We start from the raw sequence: 12,664 nt of genomic DNA, 5'->3' as shown, positions 1-12,664 counted from the left end.
ATGCAAACCAGCACCAGGATCTCACTGGTTCAAATCCTCTGCTACTCATGCAGGCACTCTCATCCCAGAACAATCTGTAGGACCTCAAGAGTGTTTTCACAGGGTCTCCTCCTGTAGGGATGTTTCTGGCAGTTCCTGTGTCCAGCTGGAGCTACACCACTGAGGTTCCACTGTGCCTAGCTGTACACCTGCTGCTAGTGTCTGGCCTTAGAGCTCAGCAGTCTCTGAAGGGGGTGGCAAAAGCATTCTCTCCCCTAGTGGTGAGTTCAGTTACAGACCCTGGGAAGACAGGGAGTCACGGAGACAGCGTGTGGTTCACACGTGTTCTCCTCAAGGTCAGGGAAGCTTGGGCGGTTCGGTTAGTATTAGCAACGCCACTTGCCCCAGAGTTACTGTTCTCCTCCCAACTGTGGCGGCCTCAAGTGGCCCTGGGGGCCTAGGAGTCATACACCCTACTCCAGGAGTTAGGTGTTTCCTGTCTCCCCAGACGTCCTCAGACCTTTAAACCAAGGAACCCCAGCACATGCCTGGTCCACACAACAGACCATCCAAATCTCAGCTCCAGCCCAGCCAGTTACCCAATTACCCAAAACCAAACTAAATGCTCAGTATTATTACCCTGGTTTAGTTTCTTTTTAAAGATCAACTGAAGCCTATGAGGGATGAGTAGCCTTTCAGAGATGACATAGGTAGTAAGTAGTAGAACAGGAATTCACACCCAGGCCCCTTCTGAGAGAGCTGGACCACCTGTGTTCTTCCTTTCCCATAAGCTTCCTGTTCCCAGATGCCTGTTACACAAGCCCCAGACACCGGGAGAAACTTCCTCTGACCTGTCCCCAGAGCAAGCTACTGAAGAGAGAGACTGGGGTGGGGACTGGAGGGGCCCTGGAGGTGTCATTGGGGGAGAAGGACTTGAAAGGTCTGCCACGGGGACTACCTACCCTCCCAGATGGTCAGCGGCATGGGCTGCTGCTCTTATTGCTAAAGTCAACCCCCAGACAGGCCATGGAGCTGAAAAAAAAAAAACAAAAAAACGAACCAAGATCAATTAGAGACTTTTGGTTTCCAATACGGAGTGTAAGGAGCTTGGAAGTCATGACTTCCATTCTCAAAACAAGAAAAAGGCTGAACAAACTGAAAATAAATAACTCTTCTTAGATTCATCAGAGAATTGAGGTCACAAGTCAAACTGCTGCCCTCAGAATTGGAGAGACAGACAGGTACAAAGAATTACAGCTTACCTGAAGGCAAGCTCAGGAGCAGACACTGACTGCTGGAGTCAGTACTGGGGTAGAAAAACCTAAACTGTAACTGATGAAGTGCTAGAGGCTCAGCGTGGATGACCTTCAGACTTACAAACTCCAGGGAGGTTCAGTCTCAGGGACCCCCACTTTCATGGGTTTTACCTCCAATAGCCCTATCATATTCTCAGGGTATAGATCAGAGGAAAATCCTCTTCTGATTCTGGCAGGAGGAGGAGAAATACAACCAGAGCATCAGTTCTACTTTACAAGAGCCTGCTCCCATGAAAAACTGTTTTACCAGAGCTTAATCTATTGGGTTATTATCAGAGCCTAATTGGCTTGGGGGAGGAGAAATGACAAACTTGTAAATGTTTTGGGAGTCATAATTTGTTACAGAGTTTCTCAACAGAGGTGCTACAGGTATTTTGGACAGAACATGACACCATCAAGTGGGGCTCTGCTGGCACCCCTCGCCCTTGCCTAATAATGCCAGGAACACTCCCAATCATACGACAACCAGCCTCTCATCTCTTCATCCACCTGCCAGCCCACCCATTCACTCACTCACCCATTCCTTCACCCATCTACCATCTTCCCACACACCCCATTCATCCACTCATCCTTCCATCTGTTTGCCCATCCATCGGCACTTCCATCCATTTCTCCATCCATCCCTCCATTAGTCACCCACTCATCCTCCCCTCCGTCTATCAACACATCACCCACTATCCACCCACTCCCTCATCCTTCCATCCACACATCCATCTACCCACATAAACACTAACCATCCATCCATCCATCCATGTGCTCACCCATCCTTCTATCCACATATCCATTCATCCATTCACTGGTCCTTCTATCCATCCATCCATCCATCCCTTGGCAAAATGAATCTTCACAGATACAATTTGACAGTAATTTCTGCTTTTCAAGTAAGAGAAAGAGAAAACAATCTTTCTGATACTGAACCATTTTGGCCTCCGCATGCCATTGAGTCAGGAGGCAAATGAGGGGCTACTCTTGGCTGGCATGACTGATCCTGATTACTAAGGAGAAAATAGGCTGCTGCCACGAATGCGGGAAAGAAGGGCTATGTTTGGAACCCAGGGGACTCTCTTGAGACACCTCTTAGTACTTCTACGCAAAACAAACAAAAACAAAAAGCAGGACCACTGAGGATTCAGGTCCTTTAAGAATGGAGATTTGAGTCACCCATCTGGTAAAAAAAAACCCCAAGGTATTGAGGCTCTGATGAGGGCCAAGGAAATATGGCATGGGTAGAGGCAGAAGCTACAAATACCACTATGGCCACATGACCAGCCAGTCAAAGAAAAGAGGACAGAGCAGCTGGACATACCTCCTTACTTGTCAGTTTGTGTGTATTTAGGATATTTTTTACTGTCCTCCCTATTTTATAGAAGTTTTGTTAGAGGTTTACTTTACCTTTTTGTATGAGAATGATTGATGCTGGAGGGAGTAATCAATGTAGTGCAGTGATGGATACAAGGCTGCTAGGATTTTGTGTTGCCTCATTTTGAGGAGAGGGTGAACACATCATTTATTTGTACATAAGATAGCTCCATCTCATTAGGCGGAAAATGGGGCTGGTTGGTGGCTGCAGAAAAGCACATGTGTGTGTAGCAGGCATGTCAATGTTCCCAGCGATTCAGTTATTTATTTTTTGATGTTACAGAATGTTTATTACCCACCTCTCCCTGTATATTATAGGGGTGCTTTATGCATAAGAAAAGTTTAGAGGTACTTTTAGTTTTAAAAAACCAGGGAATCTGTGTTACTTATGAAAATAATGGAAAAGGATATTATTTGTCTTTATGCTGGTGCCAATAAAAATAAAGAAGTGTTTTAAAGTTATTGAAATTAAGCTCTAAGTTAGAAAAATTAAAATGAAGGGGGATCAGGTGAATTCTGCAGCATGTACACCAGACCATGCAGCTGCACCTAGGGCACCGCATGAATTGCCATCTTGACGCTGAACAATCAGACCTAGCATCAGCAGATGGGGCCTTGACTAGAGCAGCACATAACTGCTCCATCAACAGTGACACTGTACATGGAAGACCAGCCGCTGGCTCTGAAAAAAATAAACCTTGTCAGTTTTGGATTCCAGCATTCATGGCTCTTATGGGTTTGCATAGAAAGTGGTGGCCCAACAGGCCCATGGCAGCTGGAGCCGGATTGGGAGGGGGGTGCAAAGCCGGCTGTAAACACTGGAGTCTGTACTGGCTCTCAGTCCACCCTCACACCATGTTATGGGAGAAGGGCCACAAGGTGTAACTCAAGCAACTTAAAACATGGAAGTCTAAGTGCACTCTTGACATGTAAGTCTGTGCGTGAGTTAATTTTTCTTGTCTTGTCCTTCTCAGGGGCTGCTGTGAGGTGGTGTGCGAGGCCTGAGGCTGCATGGCCTCAACTGCAGCCTTCCTGCGGGTGAAGGCGCTGGCCTCTTCCTCCAGCTCCCCGTGCTTCTCCTCCCCCTTATGCTTCTCCTTTTGATGGACCTGCTTCAGGTGCTCAAACTTTTCATGGAGCTCCCTTTCCTGCCCCTTCAGCTCCAGCTCTGTCTCCTTCACTCTGTTGACAAACACCATCTCATCTCTTCCTCCGTCCTCTGCAGCTCACTCAGGACCTCCTTCCTCTTGGCCTCATCCATTGCTTGCAGGCTGAAGGGCTGGCTGTCACCACCACTGTCCTAGAAGCCCATCGCCTCCAGCTTGCAGCGCTGGTAGTGCCTGTAGTGCTGACTGTGGGTCTGCTCACCGAGGTCCTCCATGTTCATCCAGATCAACACCTCCCAGAGCTTCACGAAGTCGCAGTCAGTCTCATTCTCCACCTGCACCACTCCCCAAGGGTACTTCCGTGCTCGGACCAGCTTGTTCCCTTCCTTCACCTCCTCGGTGCTGCCCACCACAGCAAAGGGCAGACATGCATTCATGGCTTCATGGCTGCATTAATCTCTGCAATAGCCTCACCATCAGTGGCAAACTGGTAGATCACCACTCCCCCCACCCCTGTTGTTGACAAGCTTGCCCATGATCTTGATCTTGAACTTGTGGGGCTTTGGAGGTGGTGTCAGCCTTGTTCACCTTGCTGTCTAGTTTCTTCGTGGTCACCAGATCCAGGGACTTCAGGGAGTGCCCTGTGGGTGTGATGAAGTAGAGGCAAACGTGGGTCCTCCTGTCATCGTAGTCGAAGAGTGAGCTGCGGATCTTCAGCTCCTCCTGCAGATGGTTTTCAAACTGCACGTCGATGTAGTTGACTATGGGCCTGTCACTCGCATCCTTATTGATCTGATCCCCTCGAGCTGCACGTTGCTCTCCTGGAGGTCGTAGGTCTGCAGCCACAGGCGCACACGTGCCCCACGGTGGCTGGCTTCCGCGGTCTCAAAGGCTGTGTTGCCCACACTAGTCTCCCCCACACACAGGATGTGGAAGCTGAAGCCCTGAGGGACCGACTTGCTGGTCGGCGAGGCTGTCAAAGCCCACATGGCTGTCCAGGGAGGGGCTCCGGGGCTCCAGCTCTGCACTCGAGAAGCGTCTCAGGTCAGCGGCCGCCACGGCGGGGAGAAGCCGGCTTTGGGACGTGCTCCGCCCGGGCGGCTGCGGCTGCGTGGGTCCAACACAGCCACCTCCTGGAAACTCCCCTCGGCGGCCACCCCCGCCCCCACCCCCGCCCCCACCCCCGCCAGGCCTGGCCACGAGTGCAGCCGGAGCGCAGCCGCTTGGGCCCGATTGTTACTGTCTCTCAGAGCCCGTCTTCCCTCCTGTGCTTTGCCAGCAGGCTCTGTGCGCTCTGCCAACAGACGGGGCTGCGGGGAGCCTGCGCACCTAAGAGCAGGGGGCGCCGACGGGCCCCTCCTGTCTGCTTCCCACTTGTCTCGGCTCAATTCCAGGAACGCTTCTTCACCCTGGCAGGGGCCGTTCCCTCCGCAGCTGCCGCTGAACCGAGTTAGCAGTGTCTCCAAAACACGCAGAACCAGGCACACGAGCCAGCACAGCCCCACCCCTGCGGACCCCTCCTCTGAGCCTAGAAGCCCCGCCGGCAGCCACTTGGCGGCCCCTCTTCAGAAGTCCGACTCAAGCGCACAGGAACCCTTCTCTAAGAGAAGTTTCAATAATTTAAGTAAACACCCTTTGTTTCCTCGCCCCGGTGAAACTGCAGTTGTGATCCCCATGATACCTTCGAAGAGTAATTCTCAAAATGTGGTCCCAGGCTCAGCAACACTGGCACCTCCTGGGAGCTTGTGGGAAACGCTGGTTCTTTAGCACCAGCCCGGCCTGCTGAGTTAGTAACTCTGCGGGTGTGACTAAAAATCTGTAGTCAGCAAGCCTCCTAGTTGACCCTGGCACATGCTGATGTTTGCGAGGCGCTCCCACTGCTTTAGAATTCTCGTTTCACGCTTTCAGTTGCCTACTTAACGGTATAGGTAATAACTCTTTACATTAAATTGTTTAAATAACTGGTGTGGGATACTCTAATACAGTAGCTATTAAGAATAAAAAGACCAGGGGCCGGCCCGTGGCTCACTCAGGAGAGTGCGGTGCTGATAACACCAAGGCCACGGGTTCGGATCCTATATAGGGATGGCTGGTTAGCTCAATGGCTGAGCGTGGTGCAGACAACACTTGCGATCCCCTCACCAGTCAAAAAAATTTTAAAAAATAAAAATAAAAATAAAAATAAATAATAAAAAGAATAAAGAGACCAGATGGCTTCAGTGGTAAATGAAAGAAAGTGAGCTGAGACACCAGGTACTGTTCAAGCTTTATTAAAGGAAAAGAATCTGCTGGGCTGCACTCAAAGTGATGGGCAGCCTGGGGCTGCCCTCAAAATGGAGGACAGCACCAGGTGTGGGGGTGTAGAGCTTATACAGGGTTCCAAGGGCTGGCTGATATAATCAAGGAGGGGCATTATGCTAATGTGGAAGCTATGCAACCAGGGTGGAGAACTGCACCCTTGCAGAAGCAAAAGGGTTTCTGTTTAAGTCATGAGGCTTCTGATAAAGGGAAGGGGGTAGGGGCTTGGTGCTGAAGTGGAAGACAAGGCCAGTGGCTATTTTGTGCTTATTGTGTGGACAATGGTGCTGGTCACATCCAAGAGTAAATTCTACCAAAAATTAAAACAAGTATTAGTACTAATCTTTCTCACTCTTCCAGAAAACGGATAAGGAGAAAACATTTCTGAACTCATTCTGTGAGGCGAGCATTACCCTGATACCAAAGCCAGATAAAAACATTACAAGAACAGAAAACTACTGGGCTGGTTGGTTAGCTCGGTTGGTTAGAATGTGGTGCTGATTAACACCAAGATCCAGGGTTCGATCCCTGCCAAGCAAAACAGAAAACTACAGACCAACATCTCTTACAAATATTGATGCAAAAAACTATCAGAAAACACCAGAACATTGAATCCAGCAGCATATTAAGGGTATTATGCACCATGACCAAGTGGGATTTACCTCAGTAACACAAGAGTATATTGATATATGGAACTCAATGTAATATACTACATTAATAGAATGAAGGAAAGAAACATACATGATCAATCACCTCAACTGATGCAGAAAAAGCATTTGGCAAAATCCAACACTCTTTCATGATAAAAACATTCAACAAACTAGGAATAGAAGGGAATTTCCCACAATGTGATAAAGGACATCTATGAAAAACCTGCAACTAATATACTCAATGTTTAAAAACTGAAAGCTTTCCCCTGAAGATCAGGAACAAGGCAGGAATGCTTGCTTTTGTCACTGCTATTCAGTGTACTGGAAGTTCTAGCCAGAAAATTAGGCAAGAAAAAATAAAAGACATCTAAACTGGAGTGGAAGGAGTAAAACGACTTGCAGATGACATGATCTAATACATACAAAGTCCTAAAGAATCTCCAAAAGGTACTGGAGCCAATAAACAAATTCAACAAAGTTGCAAGATACATGATCAACACATGAAAATCAGTTGTATTTCTATACATTAACAATGAACAATCTGAAAATGAAATCAAAAAAACCAATTCCATTTACAATAGTATCAAAAAGAAAAAAAACTTAGGAGTAAATTTAAGTTAGTGCAAGACATGTATACTTTTAAAAATGACAAATCACTGCTGAAAGAAATTAAACACATAAATAAATGGAAAGACATCTCATGTTCACGAGTAGGAAGACCTAATATCATTAACATGACAGATCCAGGCAATCAATGCAGCCAGCTGAGTCTCCCAGGGATCTCAGAAGGGGGCCAAGGGCCTCAGCCATGACCCTGCCCACATCCAGGCAAGCAGTGGAGCCAACTGAGTTGTCTGGGGAGTCCTGAAGCAGGGGCCAGGGACAGCAGCCATGTCCCCACCCTAAACCAGATCTCAGAATGTACTTATTAACCATGTGGGTTTCTTCAGGGTGTGAGACTTATCTGCTCATGTCCTTCACTAAATTTCTGCTTATATTTTATGAATTTATATTAAGTGTTCTTTTTGCAATTTAAAAAACCTATATATATATATATATGTATGTATATTTTAAAACCCCCAATATTTTAGTAAAAAGATGTTTGCACCCAGAACTGACACAGGTGCTAGAATTCACAGATAAAGATATTTAAACAATTGCTTTCACAATATCCCAGAGGTTCAAAAACTTAACTAAACACATGAAAGATTTCTTTTAAAAGAACAGATTGAACTTCAAAATATGAAAACTAGGTGTCTGTGATAAAAAAAATACACTGGAGTAGACTGAGGCCAATTATGTATTGCAGAAGAAAAGATTAGTAAACTGGAAGACACAGCAATAGGAGCTACTCAAAATGAAAAAGAGAGAATTAGAAAGAAAAACACAAAAAGAGCATCAGTGGATGGTAGGACAATGTTAAGTGATCTTCATGTTCCTTGTGCTAAGGGGCTCATAAAGTTTCTTTGATCTGTGGGTTTACAGTCTTATCAAATTTGGAAAATGTTTAACCATCATTTCTTTAAATACTATTTCTGCTCTTTCCTCCAATTTCTTTCCTTCAGAGACTCCAATTACATACATACTATAAGAAATGTTAAACATAGTCTTCCAGGCAGAACGAAAACGGCACCAGACGGAAAGATATAACCTGCACCAGAAATGGTAAATACACTGGTAAATGTATAAGATAATACTCTTACTATTTAAATTTCTTAAAAATAGAATTGTTCAAGCATGACTAATACCAATGTAGTACAGGTTTCATAACACATATAAAAGTGAATGTATGGCAACAAAACCATAAAGGCTAGGCAGGTGGAAAGGGGCAGACAGAAGTGTACTATTTAAGCTTCTTATACCGTCAGTGAACTTACATAACATCATCTGAAGGTGGACTATGATAAGTTAAAAATGTATATTATAAACCCTATAACAACTAGTAAAATAACAAAACAAGGAGTTTTAGCTAAAATCCAAAAAGATGACAAAATAGAATCATAAAAAACATTGAATTAATCCCCGAAAAGGCAAGAAAAGAAAAAAGGGTAACAGACTAAATATACAAATAGAAAGCAAATAGCAAGATGATAGACTTAAACATAACTATATCAATAATAACATTAAATATAAATTGTTGCTTTGCCCCCCAAGGATTTGTCACCCCTCTTCCCCTGGGTGATGGAGCCAAAAAGGATTACTCAAAGCCCATCTCTTCTGAGCAGTGAGAAGCCCGAAAGTGGTTAATCTCCCCTGGAACACTCCAGCAAGAGGCATTCCTTCCTCAGGAAATTAAGCATGAATTGGGGTTCTCTTCCTGCATTTATTCTCCAGCCCAGGAAGTTTCAGGAAGAGACATAGGTGGGGTTACAGTTTAACAATAGAAGCTGGTAACATTCAGTAAAAACATGTCAGATGACATTCCCTAGACAATTCAGTGATCCACCAACAAAAGCTTGATCTAGCAAACATTCCTTCTCCCTCCAGCAGCTTCCCAGTAACTTTACATATCAGTAACTAGTCTGTCTTTGAGCCAGAAACCCTGCTTTGTTACAAATCTTTATCTTGCCTCAGAGACTTTATAACTTGAGGAAAATTTCTTGTCCTTTGGAAGGTCAATATTTGAAACTGCAAAGCTTTGGAAAACCAGGCCCTGTGAAGTATATTTGCTTTATGAATCCTCTAAAATAAATGGTTTAAACACTCCAATGAAAAGTCAGAGATTGTCAGATTGGGGAAAAAAAACCAAAACAAAACAAAGCAAGACCTAAGAAACACATGAATTATCTTTAAATATAAAGAGACAAATTGGTTAAAAGTAAAATGACCAAAAAAGATATACCATGCTAACAGTCAAAAGACGACTGGAGAGTTCTGGTCAAGATGGCGGAATAGACGGTCCCCAGCATCACTCTCTCCCACAAATCAACCAATTTATAACTACAAAAATGTAACAGCCAAGCTGGGGCTGCTGGAGCTCATGGGAAGAGGAGGAGAGACCTATGGAGTTCATGAAGGGGGAGAAGCCACAATGAGAATAAGAAAAAACTGCTTGAAGTGTTTTGGGCCACGGCTGCTTTAAGGCAGGAGTTGCTGAGCGCATGGAGCACGAGCTGGCAGAAGCTGCAGCTGTGCACTTCGGATGGAGTTTCTTGGAGGCAACAGGGGATAAGAGGGCCTTGGTGGCTCCTAGGACAGCAAGACCACTAATAGGGTTCCCATGGACCCATGCAAGAGCAATGAGCCCGAACAGCTGAAAAAGCGGAGCCATTCAGAGGCCGGTGAGTCACTGAAAGGGACTGGTGTATGGCCTGTCCCATGGAAAGTGTATGGAGCATGGGAGGTGGGGGAGAAGAGCCCACTGGGATGACACTGGGACACAGCAAGGACAGCCAATCTGCCCCCCCAATCAGCACAGGACCCCTCAGAAGAGACTGGTCAGGAATGCAGAATTGCATGGGGTGCAGTTTGATGAAAAAACTCGGGCCAAGATCAGAGTTTCTACACAACCCAGGTGCACCGAGTCTCTGGAGAGCTGGAAGTACCTATAAGGTCAACCATTAAACTCTGAGCTACACAAAAAGCCTCCCCTAGGGAAACAGCAGCAGAGCAGCAATTTAGCTCGACAACATAGCCCAAGTACTGGTTCCCACAGGAAGTTCCCCCATGTTAGAAGTAAGCAAAGGACAGAAAATTAGTTCTGGCCCAGGCACACCACACAAGTGCCTTGGGGCCCACCTGGAGACCTGAGGCATGGAGAAGAGGACTGGACTCCCCTCCCACAACCAGGCTCACTGATCCAGCGCCTAGGGGCCCATCTGGGGACCCAAGGCATGGAGAAAAGGACCGGACACCCATCTCACAACCACGCACAGTGCACCAGTGCCTCAGGGCCTGCCCAGAGACCCAAGGTATGGAGCTGGGGACCGGACTTACCTCCCACAACCAGGCACTGTGCCAGCGCCTTGAGGCCTGCCTGGGGACCCGAGGCATGGAGAAGAGGACTGGACCCCCCTCCCACAACCAGGCACACTGTGCCAGCTCCTCAGGGCCCACCTGGGGATCTGAGGCATGGAGAAGGGGACCGGACCCCCCTCCCACAACCAGGCACACTGTGCCAGTGCCTTGGGGCCCGCCCAGGGACCCGAAGTATGAAGCTGGGGACCAGACACTCCTGACAATCACACATACTGCCAGCACCAAGGAGCATGCCAAAATCTTCACTTCCACGTGGGTGGCCCACCATAGCCACCACAATAACCATGGCTGCTGTGAAAGCGGCTAGACGCCACAACCACCACGCAGACGGTCTACCAGCCACTGGAGTGCACTGACACAAGGAGAGTCACCAGCAGAGATAAAGAAAAGAAGAGGATGTCTCTCTCCACAAAGCCCATTTCAGAATGACAGAAGCATCTGCTGTATGATAATATTGGGGGACCTGATCACACCTCTCAGCATTGGACAGATCATCTAGGGAACAAATCAACAGAGTAACCGTTATTCTTTCAGAAGGAGAAAAGAAATCTAGGGTAATTAGAGTGGGTAGGAGGGAGGGAGAGGGGGATGGGAAGAGATTGGACAAGGGGCATAAAGAATAATAACGATTTGTAACAATATACATGCTAGTAATATTGATTTGATCAACATATCTCAATGTTGAACCCTCAAAATATGTATAATCAATTTTGATTCAATAAAAAATTTTTAAAAAAGAAAAAGAAATAGAAACTCTGAATAAATGCAAAAAATAAAAATAATAAATAAATAAATAAGTAAAAGAAGACTGGAGTGGCCATATTAATATCACAAAAAGTCTATCTCAAAGTATGGAACATTGCCAGGGATAAAGAAGAAAGGGCTGGTGACTAATTTATACACATTTATATTGTCTGAATTATTTCAAAGAACATACACTTAGCTAGTAGTTTAAACATTCAATAAAACAGACCATTTGATAAACTTTTTACTAAGCTACTTTCTCTGCCCAGCATTATTTAGGTTTACAGAAGGAATAAAAAAGGTTGGACACGGCTCTAGACTTAAAGGACACACAATTTGTTAGGAAGACAAGACATCAACTTTTTTTTAAAAGTTAATAAAAAATGTGTCAAATGTTAACTGCAAAATGAAAATTCAGAGAATCAACTATTTCCAGCAACGCAGCCATTAGGGAAGATTTCTAGAGGAGATCTAGGCCCAAGCGTGTGCATAGGTAATAGAAAGAGGAAGGAAGGCATTTAAAATGATTTGATCGGGAAAGTGTTATTTTACCTACGTGGCAGGATGGTTTTTTACTTTTCTTTTTGCTTCCTGTATTCTCCCTTTCTACTCCCCCTACTCAAGTACAGAGAGCATTTTGCACTCACTGCTGCCAGGCTTCGTGGCCTTGTGGGAGAGCACTGGGCCAGATGCAGGGCAGCTACCTGGGGTGAGGGGCCATGGCTGTGGGGTGTTCCAGCAACCTACAGAGAAGGAGGCTGAGGTGACGCGGCAGCCTTGCAAAGACTGGTGTGCCCATGTGGGACGCGGCAGCCTTGCAAACACTGGTGTGCACCATTTGGGACGCGGCAGCCCTGCGAACACTGGTATGCACCACGTGGGACGCGGCAGCCCTGCAAAGACTGGTGTGCACCATGTGGGACGCGGCAGCCCTGCAAAACACTGGTGTGCACCACGTGGGACGCGGCAGCCCTGCACACACTGGTGTGCACCACGTGGGGAAAGGAAGGGGGGAGAAAGGGGTAAGACCTCTGGATTCAGACCGAGATTCAGTCTCTAAGGCTCGCACACGACTCTGCAGGACTAAAAACTGTAGTTGACGCTCCCTTTCCCTCTCATCTTGCAAACGACCGACAAAAACTCAAAAGGCATCTTAACTGAAGCTAAAATCAAATCAAATCTCGTGCGATTGCGGAAATTTCTAGCTCCTAACCCTGGAGGAGTCCTCAGTGAG

At 46.4% G+C, this 12,664-nt stretch overlaps 1 pseudogene; it reads right to left on the bottom strand.

The window, feature by feature from the left end:
* Nucleotides 1–3,254: 3,254 nt before the first annotated feature.
* LOC134381125 (septin-8-like) lies at nucleotides 3,255–12,151 on the bottom strand (annotated as a pseudogene).
* Between the last annotated feature and the right edge of the window lie 513 nt (nucleotides 12,152–12,664).

Source organism: Cynocephalus volans, chromosome 6 (assembly GCF_027409185.1).
Source record: "Cynocephalus volans isolate mCynVol1 chromosome 6, mCynVol1.pri, whole genome shotgun sequence".
NCBI classification, from domain to species: domain Eukaryota; kingdom Metazoa; phylum Chordata; class Mammalia; order Dermoptera; family Cynocephalidae; genus Cynocephalus; species Cynocephalus volans.
This window is presented reverse-complemented; position numbering and strand designations above follow the sequence as displayed.